Consider the following 6,402-nt stretch of genomic DNA (forward strand, 5'->3'; position numbering starts at 1 on the left):
GCACGGAATACTGTGGACTAGCCAAAGATTTACATCACCAATGGTGGAAGAAATTAAAAGCAACTTTATTGACAGATCACATGACGGTATAGAGCTTGCATCATCTTTTAATAGAGGTGCTGAATTTAAGCTTCATCTTAAATCATGTATTACCAGAGAGTGGTGGCTGTCATATATGAGTAATTAATGCTACAGTTAGCAAAAAATAATTTAAAAAACCCATAATAAGTTTGATTAATTGTGCCTTTCCTGAATATAATAAAATAATAAAAAATAATTTAAAAACCCATAATAAGTTTGATTAATTGTGCCTTTCCTGAATATAATTCCATCAGATGTTTGTCTGCTACAAACATCTGCTATATAATCAGCAGCTTATGGTGGCTAATGCTAGCTGTTAGCATACATTAGCTACTTCTTCAGATAACACTGAGTCAGTAATGCATGTGTTGACGTATGCTTTGGCTATCAGTGTAGCCAAAGATTACATTACTCTGTCATGCTTCAGACTGTTATAAAAGATATCATATTTCTTGGACAGCTAACACTGAAAGCACCTATCATAAATTTACAGTCTTTTTAATATAATGTGCAATTTCAGCTAAATAACTAAATGAAAGAAAACAAGAGTAAATTCATCCTTTCCAGATCCTGAAAACTAGTTTTATTGCTTAAATAAACCTTTTTTCTTTCAACTTAAACTGCTCTAAATTTAATCTAAAAATGATTTGCAGACAGAGAAAACCAAATTCACCTTTGAAAGCAAAATAGCATGCTGTTTCATTTACTCGTTGTTAATTAGGTCAATCATTAACATGATATGCTTTTTCTCAGTTTATTACTAACAGTGATTTGCTACAATCGTACTTGTTTTGTTGCAGTACAGTAAGCAGCTTATGGTGGCTAATGCTAGCTGTTAGCATGCATTAGCTACTTCTTCAGATAACACTGAGTCAATGATTTGAACTGTTTGTCTTTTAATAATGCATGTGTTGACATATACTTTGGCAGTCAGTGTGCCCAGAGTTTTAAAAAGAAAGACTACATTACTCTGTCATGCTTCAGACTGTTATAAAATATATCTTATTTCTTCGACAGCTAACACTAGGAGCACTTATGCTAACTTTACAGTCTCCATAATATAACATGATATTTTTTTTCCTCAGTTTATTACTCGAAGCGATTTGCTACAGTCTTACTTGTTTACGTGCAGTATAATAAGCAGGTTATGATGGCTAATGCTAGCTAACGGCACATTTCATCTAACAACACTGTCCATTCAACAGTTTTCTTCCTTTTTCCTCTTACACAGTCTGGTTCAGGGTGCAAAGTTGGAAAAACATTACGATACATGACCATGCATCAGATAGCTGCTGCTACTGCAAAAACACACACACACACACACACACACACACACACACACACACACACACACACACACAAAAACATGTTGTATAACCAAGAACAGGTCTTGCACAGGCCAAGGACATCTTTTGAAACTTTACAGTATCTTCACAATAATACGTAATTTTGCCAGGAAAACAGATCTGTACATTCCCTTGTAGACTTCAGACTCAGTGTTTTTTGTTGGCGTGTTATGATGCAAACTTGTAGTCATTAATCAAGGCTTACTGGGCTCTAACCTGGAGAAGGCAAATATTGATTGCTCTCAGATAAGACTTGACATGTGGTTACCCAGCTATCAGATGGCAAAAAAGTACATTTCATCTGTGCCACTTATATAACATCAGTCTATCCTGATCACTTGTAATGCCTTTTTTTAATTTATTTTTTTATTGTTTAACATTAACTTCAATATCAACGCTGGGCTTTTAAATTAAAATGTGACCAGCGTGAAGAAAGAAAAGGATTAATAAACCGCTCTTAATTGGATAACATGAGCAATCTGCAACGGCTCACCTTCCTACTGTATCACATACATCAGACTTAATAGCACTGACATCTCCTGCACGAGGCAAAAGTTGTTTAACAACTTAATGAGTGTCTGATTTATGACTGGAGCCCGGTGTCTGATAAATAAACAGCACAGGTGAGAGGGTTTCATCTCACAGAGCGTTTTCTAATCAACAGCTAAGAAGAGACGAAACATTTAAGGTTGTACTTGTGTGCATTGGGCCTGCGAATAAATGTGTGCGAGTGTGCCGGCTTGCTGAAGTGAATTCCACTCATCATTCAATTCTTCCAGAGTGTGCATAAAATAACTGATTAGTTGCATCTATCAAATTCCTAAATCTCCAATATTTCACGTACGTATTGAAATATCATCAAGGAAGCGCAAAAGGTCAATACACACACTGTCGGGGAGGGAGGGGGGGATAAATATCATCCTGTTCTTATTAACAGTCATGTGACAAACCACATCTGAGACTGTGTGACGCGCATATTCGCGCACATCCACGCGGGGAATGGGTTTGTATTGTCATGTGGCCGTGTGTGAATCTCAATGAGATGCATTTTGTGCCAAGTAGCCAAGGGAGTTGTTAAATGTGACGGCATTAGAACATCCAGTTTCGGAGAGGCTGTGTCCATGAAGGGACAGCGACACCCTCATGAGTGAGAAGCTCGCTCTGCAAGAGACGTGGAACTTTGGCAGCCCATGCATCAGCTAGCACAAAATGAAGCCTGCCTCATCCAAGAGCATTAAGATGCGGATAAATAAATAAAACATTGCCACCATGAGAGGAGAGGCAATGTGACAGCGGGATTTTTTTTTTTTTTTTGTGCTTGCTTTCATGTTGGCAGGCGCAGGCATTTTATTTTGGGATGAATCAAAATTTCCTGAAAACGCCTGCGCCAGGTGTATCTAATTATCTGACAGTGCATCCTCATTATAAAACGGCCCCTGGGAGCCAGGCGTTCGGCTTGCCGAGCCTTGGACCGCAATCAAGGTGCTCCTAACAGCAAGCGCACGAAGATAATATAGACACTACGTTTCCATAGATGTACTGAGCCCACTTTTTTTTTCCTTTTTTTTTGCAGAGAACTAGCCAGTGTTTGCACTTTCACGATACTGTGTGTGCCCGTTTTCTTTAAAAATCCATATATACCTACACGAATGCTGTAGTTTTGCTTGTTTGCGGCGCATCCATGTGACAAACACGTGTCAGTACAGTTAGACAGTCTGAGGAATGAAAGGAAAAACAGCTATACATGTATTAGCAGCTGTTATGACAGCCCCTTGCTGTCTCAGCCATGCCCTGATTATGTCACCTGGATGAAGTTTATAAACCATAATTACAGCTTATTCCTGATTCTCTCCAGGGACGTGCAAGCAGGCAAAAGGAAAAGTGGGTGTGTTGTCAACACGGTCACACTAGAGCAAACTATGTTAGGGCATAATTAATGAGAGAAAAGGATCTGCAGAAGTGGCAGAAGTGCAGCTCTGTAGCTGGCAACGCTGGATGCTGATCTGGTGGGGGGGTCACCGTGGAGGACGCAACTGTGAGCAAGCCCACCTGTCTTTCTCCTGCTTATGATTTCCGGCCACAGCTTAAATCCCATCCAGCAGTGATTGATGTGGGCTTGGCGAGTGGGTCTGGGAGCATCACTCAAAGGCAAGATGGAGGAAAAGCTGCGGAATGTTTCCAGTTTATGAAGTGATGATGGCGAGGGAGGAGGGAGGGAGGGGGCAATCTTACCTAGGACTAATCTGTGGAAAGCTTTGCAGCAAATGATTCAAATCCGCTTTATGCTCAAATGTGTGTTTACTCACAGGGACACCTGAGCTGCGTGACCACTGACTTTCAGCATTACTTTTTCCCATATTGCAATTTGCTGGTCATCTAAAGAGGGTGTGAGCACTTCACCTGATGTTCCTTCTAGATTTGGCAACATTATTACCTTCATATAATTACTTCTACTAGAGATGTTTTTTAATGATAATACGTGATTACCTTCTAATTTGAACTGGTTTAAGAAAGAAAGACACAAATATTTAAACTGACAGATCATTAGGGATTAGAATAATGATAAGCAACCCTTAATTACATTCCAAACTAGGATGAGTAAAGTCTTTTTTCAATAAAGCAGCTTAATATTAAGACAAACTCATCTGCATGAATAAAAACTGTGTTGCTGAGCCACATTAGTGCCTTTTTTATGCGTTACATTTTAGTGGACCCTGTGTCACAGTTTCCTCTGCTTACCCATTTAGTTCCTTTTGAAATGCAACAGTATCTCTTGCACTGCCTCATGACTGGCAGACCGTAATGCTATTACCTCTCCTTGATGGTCATGCTCACTTAGCCCCCTGTCACTCTACACTAGCCAGTGAAGACACATCTCTCTGACTGGCTGTCCTTGCCCTCATTTGCGAATGCTTCTCTTTGCTACAAAATACCGAGGAACCACAAACTTTTCACTTCATTATCTTGCTTTTTAGAGGCTTTCCACTTTTCTTTTTTTTCCCTCGGGCTGCAAAGTATGAGTGCAAATCACGGGTAATTGGCTATATATGAATCACTTGTCAGTAGTAGTCTGAAAAAAAGAAAAACTCTTTAACGCAGGAAAGGGATCACATAAATTATGGAACGCCCAAATCAGGCAGTGATGGAGGGAGGAAATAAAAAAATAAAAAAAACAAAACAAAAAACACAGGCATGTCCTGACACACTACTGCGCATGAGCCACTGTCAGTCACCAGTCAAATCTGGCATCAAAGCCTGTCAGATAACAGCAGCAAAATGGGTAAACTGGGTGAGTCACAGCCCACCCACCGGCTACACCACCTGAGTCAGGAGCTCTTGGGCACGCATCAACGCGCGCGCACACACGCACGCACGCATGCATTCATAGATAGACTAAGCAAATCGTCTCAGTTTGCAGAAGCAAACATTACACCAAACTTTCTCAACACGTCCCACAACTATGGCACAGAATAACCCCCCCTTAACACACACGCACACATTTCCAGCTTGTTTATGCGTGCCCGCGCATCCTCCGGAGCGGGCAGAGCATCGTTCGGGGCAAAGATGGCTCTCTCCCCCTGTCTCTCTCTCTATTTCTATTTTGTGTGTCCGTGTGAGCGCAGTACGTGTTATAAATGTTGACGATATAAATTCTGTTAAATATCTCGCCGCCATCTGGAGTGTAACAGCGAGCGGCAGCCCGGTGCACGTTGCGTTTGCGCCACATTCTCCACAACATCCCTCCAAAGCAAAGATGTGCAAAAAAATGAAATTTAAAAAAAAAAACACCCCGGGCTCCTACTCACATCGCGGCACGACACAGAACTTGGAGCGGACACAGAAAAAAACGACACTTTATTCCACACATGGAAAACATGACGAGCCGCTCTCGGCTGCAATTGACAGAATACGAAAAGAAAAAGTACTACTTACTCTATACCCAGGCGGAAGAATGCAAAGCCCTCGCAACTGTAGATAAAAAAGGAAAATAAAAAAATGAGGGATGCGCTTCGTGTTGTTATTTTTCATTCAAAGAGACCAACTTAGTAATGGATAGCTGGGTGTCTTCTCAAACGTGAAGCCTTTTTTTTTTTTAAATAAATGTATATGTACATATCTCTGTGTACAAAAATCTCCACTTACCATGGGCTGTCCGAATAAATTCCTTAGGAAATTCCAGAGGAGTCCCTTCTTTCTTCACTCAAAGTCAGAAAACAGCAATGCCTTTTTCTTATTCCAAAAACAGGCCCCCGAATGAACTGAAAGAGAGAAGAGACCGAAAAAAGGAAGAAGAAGAAGAAGAAGAAGCCACAACAAATTCCGTTAGAACCAGGAGTCCCCCCCTCCCCAACACCAACACCACCACCACCCAAAAAGTGTTGACCTAACATCTGTGAAGGAGAGCAAACAATAAAAAAAAAGGCAACTCGCAATAAATTGGCGGAATGGACAGATGGTACCTGCTCTCTTTATCACTGCCGACAAAGACAATGAGAGCGGCAATAAGATGGGCACAAAACTGAGAGCTGAGCTTTCCTTAGGAAACGCAGTCCCGGCGTGCTGTCGGATTCTACGCGCGCGCGTGCACGCACGCACGCACACACAGCTGCCGACGACGGCGGGAGCGAAAGCGAGAGAGGGAGGGAGGGGGGAGAGAGGAGACCTGGGATGCTACGCTCCAAAGCTGCACTACGCAGTCTGGCCGCTTGATGGCCAGCTAGAAGAGCTGCTGAGACTGGGATGTTTCCCAGCACTGTGAAAAGCTGGAGCCAAGTGTATACCCTCATTATCAAATGTTTAAAAAAATCTCAGTGTTAATGTTAAGCTGCCATCTGAGCTACGAGCCCATCATTGTGCATGTTGTGCATTGACAGCTCTAAATTGTTCAAATAAACCCTGAAGCAGGGGCCTCACTTTAGTTCAGGAGCTACATTTAGCAACACAGATCACAAGCGGGTCAGCGAGGGAGACGCTT

At 41.8% G+C, this 6,402-nt stretch overlaps 1 protein-coding gene across 18 annotated transcripts in view; it reads right to left on the minus strand.

The window, feature by feature from the left end:
• Nucleotides 1-6,013, minus strand: part of LOC309701940 (receptor-type tyrosine-protein phosphatase delta-like) — a 409,167-nt gene extending 403,154 nt beyond the window's left edge. For 17 of the 18 annotated variants that reach the window (XM_082526274.1, XM_082526271.1, XM_082526265.1 and 14 more), the window contains exons 1-3: nt 5,888-6,013; nt 5,571-5,686; nt 5,361-5,396 (exon numbers count right to left, since the gene is read on the minus strand). The gene's annotated coding sequence lies outside the window, so the exon portion shown is untranslated. The remainder of the gene's footprint in view (nt 1-5,360; nt 5,397-5,570; nt 5,687-5,887) is intronic. The other variant, XM_082526272.1, reaches the window with a different exon arrangement.
• Between the last annotated feature and the right edge of the window lie 389 nt (nt 6,014-6,402).

Source organism: Aulonocara stuartgranti, assembly GCF_965226115.1.
Source record: "Aulonocara stuartgranti genome assembly, chromosome: 3".
Taxonomy (NCBI): domain Eukaryota; kingdom Metazoa; phylum Chordata; class Actinopteri; order Cichliformes; family Cichlidae; genus Aulonocara; species Aulonocara stuartgranti.